The 17,379-nt window shown below is 46.3% G+C and overlaps 1 long non-coding RNA gene across 7 annotated transcripts; it reads left to right on the forward strand.

Moving 5' to 3' along the window:
* The first annotated feature begins 61 nt into the window (after positions 1-61).
* On the forward strand, positions 62-15,394 carry LOC122435008. 7 transcript variants are annotated; one of them, XR_006267533.1, is made up of 5 exons: positions 4,273-4,828; positions 6,570-6,646; positions 11,333-11,543; positions 13,489-13,599; positions 14,400-15,394. It is a non-coding gene; the product is annotated as an uncharacterized LOC122435008 (long non-coding RNA). The 7 variants fall into 7 exon arrangements; XR_006267532.1 differs by lacking the exons at positions 4,273-4,828; positions 6,570-6,646 and adding an exon at positions 62-3,127 and having other exon boundaries at positions 14,400-15,392; XR_006267535.1 differs by lacking the exons at positions 4,273-4,828; positions 6,570-6,646 and adding an exon at positions 62-3,127 and having other exon boundaries at positions 11,387-11,543; positions 14,400-15,392.
* The last annotated feature ends 1,985 nt before the right edge of the window (positions 15,395-17,379 follow it).

Here is a 17,379-nt window from a genome sequence, read left to right on the forward strand (position 1 = left end):
CAGTGTTTCTCTGAGTTTTATTGCTTTTCCCGAAGGGGTCGAATAGCTGCCCTGGTTAGTGGCGAGGTTTGGCGCGGTCGCTGGCTGTGCATGGTGACGGCGTTTCGGTCTTGTTTAGCTCTCGCTCAGTCTGGATTGTGTGGCAGCGCACGGATATTCGCAGAAATGCATGCAATTCATGTCCAGGGAGAGGTCTCTGAGTTAGCTGTCTCTCCCTGGAGACTAACCTGTTCCAGGGAGCCTCGGCTCGAGTATCGCTACGTGTGTCAACACAGGTGCTGTTTGGGTACATTTGATCTCCTTGAGCCTTTGGGCAGAGTCGTGAGTGATGGGATATTTGATCTGAGTGGATTTTGTGAGCCATAGTACAAAGCCCCTAGGATGTGTGTGCCTGTATTCCGGGGTGTGCATTTTTGGAGCTTTCTGGCCTTTCAGTCCCTGGGTGTGAGATCCCTTTGTAGGCGTGTGCACCTGAGATTGTGAGACCTCTGAGTTTTTGATTCTGGTCCAAGTTGTGATGTCTCTGAGCTGTTTTAAGGATGGGTTTGTCTAAAGGTGCGAAGTCTCAGCTGCTTGGGGATCTGTGCACAGGGTGCAGGTTTTCCATTTGTCTGGGCACTTTATCTGAAGGTCGTATGATGTTCTTGAGTTATTAAAGGTTCTCTTTCCGTTTAGGGTTTTTGCATTAGTTTGGTAAGTGTTGAGTGGTTTGGGCGTCAGTCTCCATGGTGTGAAGTATCTGTGCAGTTCTCATTTGTTTCTGTCTTGAAGACTTTGGCCTGTTTGGAGGGTCTTTGTCACAGCGTTTATGGTGATGGTCTCAGTTGTGTTTGAGGGTCTGAGACAAGTTGTGTGCTGTCTGTGCAGAGATTCAGTGAGCTCTTTTTGGTGTCTCTGGGTATCAATCTGAGCTGTCTGGAGTCTCTGTGTCAGAAATAAAACCTCTTATATTCTTGGCTGTGACTTCTCTGTCCAGGATTTAGGGTTTGGAAGCTGGCAGATATGATTCTGAGACCTGGAACCTGACATGCTGACTGTGTGTTGTTGAGTGTATCAGTTGCCTCCTGGAATCTCAGGTTGTTCATAATTATTACTGTGGGGCCAGTGCGTGTCTTGGAGGGTACCTGCGCATGTTAGCAATGTGTGTTGCCTGGCTCCAGACTATCCTTCCACAAATGTTTTCTGAGCACCTGCCATATACCTGAGCACTGTTGGAGGAGTTTGTGACAGGAGAGAACTGACCAAGTCTCTCCTTTGATAGACTTGGTGGTCAGTAAATAAATCAAGGGTGTCAGGCACTATGAAGAAAGATAATGCTAGATCAGGGGAAAGGGTATATGTAGGTATGATGTTATTATTTTATTCAAGTTAAGGAGGGAAAGACTCCTTGAAAGATGGCAAGTAAGCAGAGATCTGGAGGAAGTGAGGGAGCAGGCTATGGGGTTATCTAAGGGAAGAGCATTCCAGGCAGAAGGAACAACAAATGAAACTGTCCTGGCATGGAAATCTACTTGGCGAGCTCCTGAATGTCAAGGAGTCCTGTGATGTACAGGGTTTGGCATGTAGCACTCATTGAAAGGGGTCTGGTTGCTGCTGTCTCTTTCTCTCACAATTTGTGATCATCCGCATTTCACAGATGAAGGACTGAGGGCTCCAACGTGTGCCCTGCACCTTCTCTCCTTCCTATCCCTGAAATTAGGAGTGAAACCTTCTGGTCCATCATGAGAGAGAGAGAGAGTATGAGTGTCCCAGCTGCAGGGATGTCACACTGAATGTCAGCCAAACAGTAGAGATCAGTTATAATGTGGGAATCATGCCTTGTAACATTGGTAGTCTTGATGGAGGGCAGGACTTAAGAAGGAAACAGGAACTGGCGCAAGGGCAGAGGCAGGAAGGGAAGTTGGAGGACAATGAGGGGCAAAAAAAACAAACGACTGGCTTCATCACATTGCTTGGGTTTGGCCCAGTTCACGTTGATTGGCTGACTCTATTAGGACATAGTCACCTTTTCCTGTCCCTACCCTTTCTTTCCCTTCCCTTTTTTGTGCCTGAGCAAGTCAGTCCTAAAGCCGTTAGGTGTTGCCAGGCAAGGCATGGGTATGTCTAAAGGGCCATCCCTGCCTGGAAAGTCAGAGCCCAAGGTGGAAAGAAGGATATCCCTGAGGTTTGGGCGGGAAGGAGGCTAACTGTTTCATGGATGCAAGGTTGAGTGAGGTGTGGAAGTCAAGGACAAGGGATGGTTCTGCATAGATTGTGAGGAGGACCCTTTTGTGGAGGAGGGATCACTTATATGCATTGGGATTCATCAACTCATCAACTATTCACCAAATACATAAGAATGCTGAGAGCCACGTCTTTCATTTTTGGAAAAGGGAATTTCCAGTATAGAAAGGAAGTAAACTAGAACAAATTCTCAGCAATTCTACTGGAATTAAAGGTCTCCACGCAAACTTCTTGTATTCGATAGGTGTGCATATGTGGGTAGACTGATATATAACTATAGATGTGTGTGTATGTGTTTGTGTGTGTGATTGTGTACACACGTATATTTCCAAGTTACTGAAAACAGCAACATTCCAATGGCCACAGTTACACCAGTCCCCAGATCCTAGCTTCTGAACACCTTTCTCCACTAAATGATGGGTTCCCAGGCTGAGGAAGGAAAGGAAATGATCCTGGTTCACCTTGTCATGTCAGTAACAAGGCAAAGTTCAAGAATGATGTGGAGACGTCAGAGGGACACAGAATACAGCTTGAGGGCTCTCCCACCAGACACACTTAGGACTCTCTTATTTTTTCCACCTTTTTTGAGGTATTATTGACATATAACCTGTAAGTTTAAGATGCCAATGTGATGATTTGATACACATATATTTGGCAAAACGATTCCCACAGCAGGGTTGGCACTCTATCCCCTCACATAATCCTTTTAAAAAATGATTGAGGAAATAAAATCTCAGATCTACCCCCTTAGCTTTCACTGTATTACACAGTTTTGTAAATTATACTCATCATGCTATACATTGGATCCACGCAAATTATTCATCTCATACCTGGATGTTTGTACCCTGTATTCAACATTTTGCACTGGCCCTGGAACCACCATCCTAAAGTCTTGGAAATTTCTGTAAGTTTGACTTTTTTAGGTTCTGCATATAAGTGAGAACATACAATATATGTCTTTCTTTCTTTCACTTATTTCACTTAGCATAAAGCCTTTGAAGTCTATTCATGTTGTTGCAAAAGGCAGAATGTTCTTCTTTGTGACTGAATAATATTCCATTGTATATCTCAGATTTTCTCTTTTCAAATTTATTTTAATTGGACGATAATTCCTTTACAATATTGTGATGTTTTTGTCATACATCAACATGAATTGGCCTTAGGGCTTCATGTGTGCCCCCATCCTGAACCCCCCTCCCACCTCCCTCCCCCTTCTATCCCTCTGGGTTGTTGCAGAGTACTGGCTTTGAGTGCCCTGCTTCATGCATGGAGCTTAACACTGTCTCTTTTGCTGCCCTGCATGTACGGTCATTGGTACCGTCTTTCTAAATTCCATATGTAAGTGTTAATATACAGTATTTCTCATTCTCTTTCTGACATACTTCACTTTGTATCACAGGCTCCAGGTTCATCCACCTCATTAGAACTGACTCAAATGCGTTCCTTTTTATACTTGAGTAATATTCCATTGTATATGTACCACATGTATATGTCCTTCTCCGTTCGTGTGCCAGTGGGCATCTAGGTTGCTTCCATGTCCTAGCTATTGTAAACAGTGCTGCGGTGAACATTGGGGTCCATGTGTCTGTTTCACTTCTAGTTTCCCCAGGGTTTATGCCCAGCAGTGGGATTGCTGGGTCACATGGCAGGTCTATTCCCAGTTTTTAAGGGAATCCCACACTGTTCTCCATAGTGGCTATACCAGTTTGCATTCCCATCCACTGTGTAAGAGGGTTGCCCTTCCTCCACACCCTATCCAGCATTTGTTCTTTGTAGACTTTTTGATGGTGGCCATTCTGACTGCTGTCACCACGTTTTCTGTATCCATTCATCCCTTCATAGACACATGGTTGCTTACAATTTTTGGTTGAAGCTGCAAAGTAAATTTCAGGTTAGCGTTACTCCTCCAATGTTGTATTTCAGAATCATTATCTATTCTAGATCATTTGCCTTACAACAGAAATTTTATCATCAATTAGTCTCTATGTACAATAAAGTCCTGCTGGAATTTCTGACTGGAATTGTATGAAATTGTTGGACCTGTATGGGGACTACTGACATCCTAATTATATTGAATTTCTCAACCCATGAACACACCATGTGCCCCCAATTTGTTAGGTCTTATTTAAGGAACCACATTGCATTACCTTTTCTGGCATTGTTTATCAAATCTAATTGTCGTATATCAAATTCTGAAGATCTGAATCTAATGAAGATATGAAAATATTAGCAGTCAGACGTTCATCAGTAATGCTTTATTTCTTCTGTAGTTTTTACATTGCCCGTTTATTGTGTTTCTTATTTTTTCTGCTAATGTTCATGATTGTTTAATCCAAGGGTGATGGTATGGATATTTTCTGGGGTAAATCGTGAGATGTTCAGCTGTGTTTTGGGATGGAGACTCTGAGGACAGGGGCACAGGGGAGAGAGAGCAGAGTAGGGGTGGGGGAGGTGAACGCGTGGGGGCAGGGACGGGGGGCTGCTAGTACAAGCGGAAACAGAAGTGAAGAGACACAGGAGGAAGAGCTCCCCTTCTGCACCGTGCGTAGCTCTCCGTACATAAACGCATAATGAAGTCTTTGAGTACTCATAGCAACACTCTGAGGTAAGCATCTGTAATGCTATCATCCCTTTCATCAGCTGAGCAGCAGAGACACGTAGATGTTAATGGGTGAATGCATCTGCACAAAGTCACCTAGCTGGCAAGAGCTGAGTCAGATTGGTGCCCAGGCCAGAGAGAAACAGCCAGGTGTGGCATCTGACCGCAATCTGGAATACAGTGCAGGGTCTAGTGTAGTCTGGATCAAAGGGCAGATCTACATGTCCATCCGCATGAAACATTACTATGCATCTGAGTATGGATTGAACACAGTGTCTCCTAAGTGCGTGAAAGACCATGGGGTGACATGTCAGCATGCACACATCACAGGGAACAGTTCCTGGACCATAGGGAGGTAAACAGTGCTTCCTCTGACCAACATTAGTGGAGCACCCTCATCATTATGGAAAGTAGCATAACCATAGTATAATATAATGATACACAGACAGAGCAACAGATACAATATCATGAAGACATTACCTCCACCATCTGGTAATTTTCTAAAATGCAGAGAACAAAACCTGGAAGGCAATAGACCACATACTAAGTTTTTCTCTCTGAAGTGTGACAGTCTAGATAATTTTCAAATAACATTGTATTAGTATTGTAATTTGTTGTATCTTCATTGTTACATAGGCAGTTTTTCTATTATAATTGAAAAATGGACTTTCTGAAGACTCGTTCTCAGGTGTCTTGAGGTTTCAGCATAAAAAAGTTGTGTTGGTATCCCTGCCAAGTGAAAAGCCAATCAGCGCACTGAACTCAGAAGTGATGTCTTTCGTACAGTAGGTGGGGGGCTGTGCGGAATAGAGAGGTCCTGATGGAAGGCTAGCTAAGCCTGCAAGCGTTGTGAAAAAGGTCAGTGACCCCGTAGGCCCAAACCAGAAAACAGCTCACAAGTGCCAAGGAAGACACTGGTGTTCTGTCCACGGAAATGTCTGTGTTAGGACTTTCAGACCTTTGCTCTTTTGGCTCCCATGATGCAGTGGGGCAGCTTGTGGCGCTTATAACACAGTCCAGCTTTGACCCAGGCTGTGGATGAGAGTCACAGCCTCCCTGCAGCACCACCCCCTTTGTGGGCGATCTGGAGTGCTTTTTGTGATGTCTTGGAGTCTACAGATTCCGAAGAGAAAGGAGAAGGAAGATACATGGCACAGGGCGTACATGCAGCCACCCCGTGCATGTGGTGATAGAGATGTCCTAGAGATGCAGGTGCAGCTTCTTAGAGGGACCAGGTGGGGATGAGCAGAGTTGGATTCGGTGACTCAGGAAGAAATGTGGGAGTGAATGTAAAGGGAGAAGACACACTGAGAGGGGTAAACAGCTCCAACTCCCATTTCTGTAGCAGGGTAGGTGCTCCATGACTGTTGTGAGAAGGCTGCCTGGTCTGAGCTCTGGGAGGGAGTGATGAGCATTAAGGACCCGCCATCAACCCTAAGCAGGGGGCGCTGAGTGTGTGAAGACAGAAGTTTCAGCCTTCACCACTGACAGACACAGAAAGCTTCTTAGCCCCGCTGAGTGTGGGGCGGTGGCACCTTAGGGAAGCTCAAAGGGAAGGTGGAGGTGGTGGTTCAGTCACTCAGGCGTGTCCGACTATTAACGAGCCCATGACCTGCAGCACGCCAGGCTCCTCTGTCCTACACTATCTCCCTGAGTTTGATCAAATTAATGTCCATGTGTTGGTGATGCTGCCTAACCATCTCACCCTCTGTCTCCCCCTTCTCCTCCTGCCTTCATTCTTTTCCAGCACTAGGGTGTTTTCCAATGAGTCAGCTATTCTCATCAGGTGGCCAAAGTATTGCAGCTTCAGCATCAGTCCTTCCAGTGAGTATTCAGAGTATTCAGTATTCATTTCCTTTAGGAGGGGCAGAGTAGTTCTCCTTAGTGTCCAAGGGATTCTAAAGCATCATCTCTCTAGCACCACAATTTGAAAGCATCACTCAGCCTTCCTAATGATCCAACTCACACATCTGTACACGACTACTGGAAAGTCCACCGTTTTGACTCTGCAGACCTTTGTCAGCAAAGTGACATCTCTGCTTTTAAATATGTGGTCTACGTTCATCATGGGTTTCCCCGGGGGCTCAGCGGTAGAGGATCTGTCTGCAGTGCAGGGGAATTAGGACACCTGGGTTCAATCCCTGGGTCGGGAAGGTTCCCTGGAGGAGGCCATGGCAATCCACTCCAGTATTCTTGCCTGGAGAATCCCCTGGACAGAGGAGCCTGGAGGGCCTTGGTCCATGGGGTCGTAAAGAGTATACTGAGAGACATCACCTGCGAAAAAGAATCTCTGGCCAATGGGCTGTCTCTCTAGCTTTACTCATCTCAAGTAAAATCTGTTCCCTGGCCTCAGAAGCCACGTGAGATAATGAAGGAAACTTGAGGCAGTGGTGCTTTAAGCAGCGGTTTGGTGCGAGATCTTTATTCGTTTGGTCCAAGTGACTGCAGGGAATGAAATGGGGCAGGGTGATGAAGGAAATGAGATGATGAATTTATTGCCCCGGCCACCTCCCTGCCCCTAGGTAGCCGACTTCAGTAGGGCTGGCTGGTGTCAATGGCGCGTATATAGGCTCACTTGAAACAACATCCTGTGTGTGGTATGAGCAGTTGGTAGGCAAATCAGACAGCATGGCCAAATATTCAATTCTCAGAGTGGATGGAGGGAGACGAGAGAAAAGAATGATGAACCATGGGTTAGTTGTGAGTCAGTTTCTAAAATCTTAGTATTTCTTCACAAGATGTGTGTGTGTGAATTCTTTTCTTTATCTGAGAATTGGCTGTCTAGGTGAGGAAATATCATCGTGAGAGACTCCTTGTGACATGTGACAGAAGGTTGGCAGTGAATTGGGTTAAGGTCATTTTCCACGTGTTTCACACCAAATGTTTGTTTAAGGGGATAGCAGTGGCCTTAAAGAACTGAACTAAGTGGTTGAAATAGAGGTTCCAGTTACTGAAATGTGAATAGACTCTGGGATGTATGTTCATCCTAGCCAGTGGTCACAGGCAACTCATAAACTCATAGGATTTGAACCGTGTCTTCTTAATGTCTTTTGCTTTCTGCCCTTGAATGTGGTGGAGGCCTCCGTTCCAGTGACTAAAGTTCCTCAGTAACAGTTCTCTGAGAAAAGTACCTCTCTAGAAAAGAGCAGTGCTTCGGAAGCTGATCTAAAATTTTAATATAGCCTGTGATGTAATTTTTGTTAGCTTCACCCAAGATATGATCATTCAAAGAATCTAGAGAGATGCACCTAGTTCGGTATCTACCATTGGATTTTTCAAATGAACACACAGTAAGATTGGCCCGGTTTTCTTTCTTATTATTTATCTATTTATTGTTGGCTGCACTGAGTCTTTGTTGCTGCACGAGGCTTTCTCTAGTTGTGGAAAAGGAGGACTACCCTTTAGCGGCGGTGCATACGCTTCTCATCTCAGAGACTTCTCTTGTTGCGGAGAATGGACTCTAGGCTCGAGGGCTTCAGTAGTCGAAGCAGGTGGGTTCAGTAGTGACACACAGTCTTAGTTGCCCTGGGACACGTGGAATCTTCCTGAACTAGGGACAGAACGCCTGCCCCGTTGCATGGGCAGGTGGATTCTGTTTTATTTTTTTAATCATAAATTTATTTTAATCGGAAAATAATTACTATACCATATTGTGATGGCTTTTGCCATATATCAACATGAATCAGCCGCAGGTATACATGTGTCCTCCCCTCCGGAACCCCCATCCCACCTCCCTCCCCACCCTATCCCTCTAGGTTATCCCAGAGCACTGGCTTTGGGTGCCCTGCTTCATGCAATGAACTTCCACTGGTCATCTGTTTTACATATGGGAGTATATATGTTTCACTGCTGTTCTCTCAAATCATCCCACCCTTGCCTTCTTTCACTGAGTCGAAAAGTATGTTCTGTAAGTCACTGTCTCCGTTGCCTCCCTGCATGTAGAATCGTTGCTACCGTCTTTCTAAATTCCATATATATGCTTTAATACGAGTATTTGTCTTTCTCTTTCTGACTGACCTCTCTCTGTATAATAGGCTCCAGGTTCATCCACATTATTATCACTGATTTGAATGCATTCCTTTTTATAGCTGAGTAATAGTCCATTGTGTATACGCACCACAACTTCCTCATCCATTCATCTGCCGATGAACATCTAGATTCCCTCCATGTCCTAGCTGTTGTAAATAGTGCTGCTGTGAACATTGGGGTACATGTGTCTGTTCATTTCTGGTTTCCTCGAGGTGTATGCCCAGCAGTGGGATTGCTGGGTGGTGTAGCAGTTCTGTTCCCAGTGTTTCAAGGAATCGCCACTCTGTTCTCCATAGTGGCTGTACCAGTTTGCGTTCCCGCCAATAGTGGAAGAAGGTTCCCTTTTCTCCACACCATCTCCAGCATTTATTGTTTGTAGACTTTTTGATGATGGCCATTCTGACCTGTGTGAGATGATACCTCATTGTGGTTTTGATTTGCAGTTTTCTAATAATGAGTGATGTTGAGCATCTCTTCATGTGTTTGGTAGCCACCTCTATGTCTTTGGAGAAATGTCTGTTTAGATCTCCTGCCCCCTTTTTATGGGGTTGTTTGTTTTTCTGGTATTGAGCTGCATGGGCTGCTTGTATATTTTGGAGATTCCTTCTTTGTCAGTTGTTTCATTTGCTGTTATTTTCTCCAATTCTGAGTTCCATCTTTTCACTTCGCTTACAGTTTCCTTCATTGTGCCAAAGCATTTAAGTTAAATTTGGTCTCTTTTGTTTATTTGTGTTTTTATCTCCATTACTCTGGAAGGTGGGCCATAGAGGATCTTGCTGTGATTTATGTCAGACAGTGTTCTGCGTACGGTTTCCTCTTAAGAGTTTTATAGTTTTTGGTCTCACATTTAGATCTTTAATCCATTTTGAGTTTATTTTGTTGTGTGGTGTTAGAAAGTGCTCCAGTTTCATTCTTTTACGTAGTTGAGCATTTCGCCCAGCATCACGTGTTGAAGAGACTTTGTTTACGCCATTGTATATTTGTGTCTCGTTTGTCAAAGATAACCTGTGCATAGTTGTGTGGATTTATCTCTGGGTTCCCTATTTTGTTCCATTGATCTATATTTCTGTCTTTCTGCCATACTGCCTTGATGACTGTCTTGATGACTGTAGCTTTGTAGTATAGTCTGTAGTATAGTCTGAAGTCAGAAAGGTTGATTCCTCCAGTTCCATTCTTCTTTCTGAAGATTGCTTTGGGTATTCAGAGTCCTTACTGTTTCCATACAAACTGAGAAATTATTTGTTCTAGTTGTGTGAAAAATACCTTTTGTAGTTTGATTGGGATTGTGATGAATCTACAGATTGCTTTGGGTAGTAGAGTCATTTTCACTGTACTGATTCTTCCAATGCAAGAACATGGTACGCTTCTCCATCTCTTTGTGTCATCTTTGATTTCTTTTGTCAGTTTCTTTTTTATAGTTTTCTGTATACAGGTCTCTTGTTTCTTTTCGTACAATTATTCCTAAGTATTTTATTCTTTTCATTGCAATGGTAAATGGATAGTTTCCTTAATTACTCTTTCTGATTTTTTGTTATTAGTTTATAGGAATGCAATGGATTTCTGTGCATTCACTTTTTATGGCAGGCACACTGTTTTTAATTTTTTAAATTTACTTATATTAGTTGGAGACTACTTAACAATATTGCAGGCACATTCTTAACCACTGGACCACCAGGGAATTCCTGGCCTGCTTGTCCTTGGGTGTGCAGCTCTCTGGGCTCTGACACATGGAGAGTTTCCAGTCAGCTGGAGAGTGGTAAACAAAGTATGCTGTATGTAGCCATACAGTGGAATAGCATAGATGGATGAAAAGTGATGAACTTCTGCTTTCTGCTGCCACATGGGTGAGCCTCCAAAGCATTACGCTAAGTGAAACATCCCAGACACAAAAGGCCACTTCCTGCGGGAGTCCGTTGATATGAAATGCCCAGAAAGGGCAAATCTACAGAGAGGGAAATCAGACGAGAGGATGCCTGGGCCTGCAGGTCCTGTTGGGGATCCACTGCTGACGGGTACGCGGAAACTTTAGTGGCGCTGGCGGTGTTCCACACCTGCACTGTGGTGGGGGTTGCACCACTGTGTGAAGGTGCTAAAAGTCACTGCCCTGGAAGTGATGGGTGTGATTTGTGGTATGTAATTATACCTCAGTAAAGCAGTTTAGTAAGGTAATGCAGATGTCCAAGTGAGACATGTGGGGAAAGACATGCCATTGCTTTGTAACAACGAGGCGTGCCCCTGCTCCTTCCACGTTCTGGGTCCAGCCTCCTCCACGAGTGCTAGATGCTCCCTCCAGAAACAGTCGTTGTGCACGTCAGGACAAAATCCCCAGGGAGCACACACAACTAGTGTGTCTCTGTGTTGACTCAAGGGGCCGGTTGTGTGACCACAAGTCAATGGCTCTGGACAGGCTCCCAAAACCCACCCTGCATCTGAAATTCCACTTCGTTGTTTTCCCATTCTTCTCAAATCACGTGGACCCAGCTTCCGTTTCCCTGGTAACGGATCTCAGCCCTTAGCTCCAACCTCTGGTCACAGGAATACCTGTTGCCTGGTGTGAGGCCCCCTGCCTGAGCTCAGCAACCCAGGAGGGATGCTCAGCAGAGCAGTAACCAAGACAACGGAACTTGATCCATCCTCCTTCTGCCACCAGGACTGAGGGGCATTCCCTCCCCTCCATCTGCCTGATTGTCTGGTAAGGAAGAGGAATTGGGGTCATGACACATCTCTGAGTCATTGAAATTGTTCTAAATATGGCTGTGAATAAATATGTCAAAATCCCTCAGAAGGGAATTTACCTCTGAAGGGAATTTTTAATTACAAATTTTTTAAAAATTTCATTAGTAGCAAACATTGCTCCTCAGTTGAGGATTCTATTTAAACCAGGACAGGTGAAGCATCATGTGATTGTGCTTCTCAATCTTAACTGTGCATCACATCTCCCCTGGAGAGGCTTTAGAAGAGCTGATGCTGGCAGCACATCCCAGGAGAGTCTGATATAGTAGGGTTGGTGTGTAGCCCTGGCATGAGCATTATGTGAAAAAGTTCTCTTACGGAAGCCGAGCTTGCAGCTGTGGAACCAGAACCGATTCTTACTGGAAGAAATCGAACATCGAAAACTTCCAACTCTCTACAAGCAAAGCAGGCTTTCATCGTGGCCCGCTATGCTTGACAGGCACCTTAGGCTGAGGAAAGGGACAACTTGCCCAAATAAATACTTGTTTGAAAACTGACCTTGTGCTTGCTCTGCTGCATGTTCCTGAATCCAAAGTTTTACAGTATAAACCCTGCTGTTGTTAGTGAAACTCAGTATGTTGTAGTTCTTATCAGGATCCCTTGTGCCTAGTTAGTTGAATACATTTCTGAAACACTGTGGAGATTACTGCATTGGACAGATCAAAAGAGTGCTTCAAAAAGAGATTAAAGATGGCTGAGATTTGTAGCTATTGATGTTGATGTGGAAGGATCGGGTGTCAGCATATCTGCTGCCTGGGCTCAGTTGCTGTTTTGAACTATTTTCCTGTGTTATCAAATTAACTCCCATGCTCAGATGAAGACCAAATAAGAACAGGATGTTTATTGGGAAAACTACAATTAAGCAATCCCTTGTTTGATGCACACCTTTTAAGACCCACCTCTCGAAACGTTCTACTTTAGGAATCTCTTCTGGATATTCTTGGGCATGTTCCCCAATGATGGGCTTACACTGCTGTGTCCTGACTCACCGTCCTGTTAAAGACAAGGCTTTCATCCTCTCAGATGGATTACAGTGGCCAGGTTCTCTCGGAGATCCAAAGGAGGGTGATGGCCTGTGCTCAGGACACCTTCAGAGTGTGTCTGTAGGAACAGGGCCCCTGAGAGGAACGGATCCCCACCTGTGGCAACAGGAAGATCTCGGGTCAGCCTTTTCCAGAGCAGCTCCAGGGGAGTCATGGCTCAGTGAAGATCACACCCAGCAGCATGTCCGGGATTGTGGTTGAAGGAACTGGGTGGATGGCCGTGTCCATCCGTGAGACACCCCAGGGAACATTGGCCTGGGGCTACTAGCAGGTCTGAAGTGCTTATGGGACATCTGAGTGCAGATGGCCTATACGTCTCAGCCTGTGGGGGAAGTGGGGCCCAGTTGGGACGTCTTAGGTAGATATGGTGATAGGAAAAGCTATCAGCATAGAGGGATACTAATGAAAACAAGTCAGATGGGTAAAAGCTCTGGGGGGTGACGTGGTCACCCAAGGATTATGTGTAGAATGGAAGAGCACGGGGCAGAGGTGGGAAACCAGAGGAAAGCAAAACCAAGATTTAGGAGGGGATCAATGTAAATGGACACACAAAGAGTCTTAGAAGTAATGGACTGAGAGGGAGGAGGAAAGCCAGGATGCGCTTCTGTCAGAGACTCTGACCAAGGAAAGTGTTTTTGAAAACGGAATGTGTCTGTGGCCAATACAGTACCGGGTACTACGGTTTGGCCCACGGAGCTCTTGGGATGCATTAGCAAGGGGATGTTGTGTGGATGGGTACTCAGAGGAGGAATCAAGAGGTAACCAGATAAGGATGCTCCTGGAGTCTGTGCTTTCAAGAAGCATGGCTTGAAAGGAATCAAAGACGCAGCGTATTGGAAGTAGAGGTCTGTGTGCTTGCAGGGTATGCTATTTTCTGTTCTCCAAACCAAAGAGACCAGGATGCCAGTTCCAAAAGAATCATCAGGACTGTTGACTAGAAGACAGAATGGAGAATTGGAATGATCTTCACAGGTGAGTGTTCACGTCGAGGTGAAGGGAGAGTGGTGGTTTCAAAGCAGCATTGGAGTTCCAGGAAGACCTTCCTCTCCCTCTGGGCCCCACTCTGCCTCTGCGACCCTTGGTCACGGGAAGAGCCAGGGCGGTGGCGGGGGTGGGGGCGCATGGGTTGTTGAGATCACAGTCTCAATGTATGCTCCTCAGATTCCATGGACACTTTAGTGTATTTGTTTTCCCTGGCTGATCTGATCTTCCTCATGAGTATTCACCGTTATACTAGTTAGTCACCAGAAAACTCCTATTGCAGTTGCTTCTAACATGGAAAGCGTGGTTGCATGCAACCAACTGAATATCCAAAGATAAAAATGCTCAGTATATCCTGGTGAAAATGCTCTCTTCTTCTTTCAGCCATGGAGCAGGGGTATGTGTCACTTACAAGGCTTGCGGTAATGTGGGAGGGGTAGTCTATAACACAGCATACCTTTGTTCCTCACAGTGGCCTCAGCGGTCCCTGAGGGAAAGATGACTGTCCTCTCCTGGCTCCACCTGTTGATGCTGACCTGCACCGCCCGTGGGTGGGGGTGGTGAAACTTGCATTTCTGTCTCCCTCCTCTTGCTGTGGATCCAGTGCTCCCTGGCTGACTGAGCCTCAGCCACTCTGCAGGCATCTTCAGACCCCTCTGAATCTGGGTCTCATCGTCCAGCCCACCCCTGGGCAGGGATGTCCACTCCTCAGCCTCAGCCGCAAGGCCTCCTAGCCCATTGGCTGCTTAGGTTTCGTCTGGATTCAGTCCCTTTCCACATTTCTCCCTCAGGTGATGCAGAGCCCTCCCTTGGATTTCACCTGCAGCAAAGCAGGCACCAAGATCAGCTCCAGAAAACGAAATTCCTAAACGACAGCCACCCATCTGCCCAAAGACAACATTGGGTCATTGCGCAGTGTGCCCCCTGTGAGTCCCAAGTGTGAATGGGGTGAAATCCTCCTTTCCCTGGTGTTCCTCTTCATTTCTTGTCACACCTCCCTGTCTGAGCTCTCTCACCTCTGCCCGCCACTGCCTCTGTGGGCCGTTCCCCACTGTGACTGGGAAGCTGTTTTCTTTGGCTTGTCTTTCATTTGACCCAAGACTTCCCATACAATATCCAGGTCAAAGGGGGCATAGGGTAGAATGTGTCCCTTGTCAAGTACAGTTAGGATACTTTGGTGTCACAGAAGCCCCAGCCCCTGAAATATAAAAAAACAGGGATAAAGAACACAAGAATCATATATGCCGAAGGTGCCTTAGATGTTGGCCAAGATGAGCAGTGAAGAGTGTCTGCGGTATCAGGAAGTATCAATTTTAATGATGGGCTTGACAAGGCCAGTTACAGTGGAATGACTGGGACAAAAGATTCATGGAAGGGGGCTGAGTAAAGAATACCTCAGCAGAATTTGAAGCAATTTTGTTCTGAAGGGCAACCGGTGATGTGCCAGTAGCTACAGAATAGGGTGGTAGAAGAGGATGGGTTTCCCCCTGTGTTGTGGAATGCTGCGATGTAGAGGGAGCAGGGGCTGGTTCAGGCGAGAGGGGTGATAACTGCAGGTTGGAAGTCCCTGGGAAGGTGCAAGGGATGGGATCCCGGGCAGAGGTGAGGGGCTGGGTGCAGTCAGTAGGACTCGGGCAGACGGGCAACAGACTGCCAGGGCAGAAACATGCACTTTGGGATTGGGAAACTTGAGAAATCCCACTGAGTTGCTGCTTGCTTCTCCGCGAATTATTGGCGGGTGGGGCTGGTCATTAGGATGGAGAAAGGTTACTACTGTGTAGTGTAGTAGTGTAGGCAGGTGAGACTGAATCACGGGTTTAAGAAGAGACACTTCTGTAAAGTTTGCTCCTCAACGCTCAGGTGCTCAGACACAGGCAGGGAGTGAATAGTCAGGAGTGTGCAAGGAGCCGATCTGATCTGGGAGGTGCCTGGCGGATGATAATGGAAGGACTTATTGTAGTAGAGGTGAGGGTTTCCAGGATGTACTGGTATCCGTGCACTGGCACTAGAGCTAGGGAGCTGGAGGACAGGCCATCATGTTGAGGGTGATGAGAGGGAAGAAGGTTAGAAACAGGACACCATGAGGGGCGCGGTCTTTCCTGATGCCCGGGGGCGGGGGCGGGGGCGGGGAGACCACGGGCAGGGGGATGCTCGGGTGGAGAGGAGGGGAACATCGACGAGGACGGAGAGTCTCCCGAGTGACCCAGTGAGCCTCGTGGGCACTGAGGACGGATCAGAATAGTGAGAGCGGAAGGAACGGTGAGTATACCACGGGAGGATCGCGTTCACAGGCCTGGGGTGGACGGAAGGAGAAATACGGGGGACTTGTACGGGTTCCGCACTTGTGGGCCTTCGGCAGTGGGCGACAGGACCCGGACATACACGGTCAGGTTCCTCAGTGAAGACTTTGAAACGGGGTCCAGGAGAAAACTTTCAACCGACCCCTGCCAGGAGACTGACAAGGGCTTCACTGGGTGGCTCCGCGCAGGCCCAGAACCAGCCAATCGGGTCACAGCACCGCCCACCAAGCTCCGGATATGTGAGACATTCTGACTTTCTGCCCGGGTTTCCTTGGTTTCGCGAGCCGCTTGAGTCCGCGTCCACGGGTGGTTTAATCGAGCCACTTCGAGAGGTTGCCTTCCTGTCTCTGGTCCTCATGGGAATCCCCCTTACCTTCCGCATCCAGAGTGTCCAGTCCTCTCCACGAAAACCCAAGAAAACCGTTGGCTTTTCTTCTGGGTTTGTGGCGTTTTGGTTTCTGTGGTCAGCAGGTGGCAGTGTTGCTCCAAGTGTCACCATCCCGTTTCTCCTCCGCCCTTCGCCTTTTTAAAAAACGAAAGGAAACCTTTTGCCTTTAGAAGCTGCAGATGGTTTTCTCTGCTTGGGCAGGTTGGCTGGTTCAAACTGCAGCTGAGCCCTTTGTGAAAACTTTGAGCAAACCCATTGACACTGAAAATTAAAATAATATAGGCTGATGTATTGAATAATGGTGGAGAGAGTGAGTTCCCTTGTCTTGCTTCTGATCCTAGAGGAAATGTTGTATTTAAATAGAATTTTATGATGACAGTGATTTTTGACTTGAAAATGTGTAAGTGACGTGGAAATTAAAGTTGCTCGGTCCTGTCAGGTTCTTTAAGACGCCTTGGACAATAGAAGGGGAAAGACTAGAGCTCTCTTCAAGAAAACTAGAGATACCAAGGGAACATTTCATGCAAATATGGAATCAATAAAGGGCAGAAATGCTAGGGACCTAACAGAAGCAGAAGATGTTAAGAAGAGGTGGCAAGAATACTCAGAAGAACTGTACAAAAAAGATCTTCACGACCTAGATAATCACGATGGTGTGATCACTCACCTAGAGCCAGACATCGTGGAATGTGAAGTCAAGTGGGCCTTAGGAAGCATCACTATGAACAAAGCTAGTGGAGGTGATCGAATAGGTTGAGCTATTTCAAATCCTGAAAGACGATGCTGTGACAGTGCTGCACTCAATACGCCAGCAAATTTGGAAAACTCACCGGTGACCACAGAGCTGGAAAAGGTCAGTTTTCGTTCCAATCCCAAAGAAAGGAAAGGCCAAAGAACGCTCAAACTACCGCACAATTGCACTCATCTCACACGCTAGTAAAGTGATGCTTAAAATTCCCCAAGCCCGGCTTCAGCAATACATGAACCGTGAACTTCCAGATGTTCAAGCTGGATTTAGAAAAGGCAGAGGAACCAGAGATCAAATTGCCAACATCCGCTGGATCATCAAAAATAAAAAGCATC

The sequence above is a fragment of the Cervus canadensis genome, chromosome X, assembly GCF_019320065.1.
Source record: "Cervus canadensis isolate Bull #8, Minnesota chromosome X, ASM1932006v1, whole genome shotgun sequence".
Classification (NCBI taxonomy): Eukaryota; Metazoa; Chordata; class Mammalia; order Artiodactyla; family Cervidae; genus Cervus; species Cervus canadensis.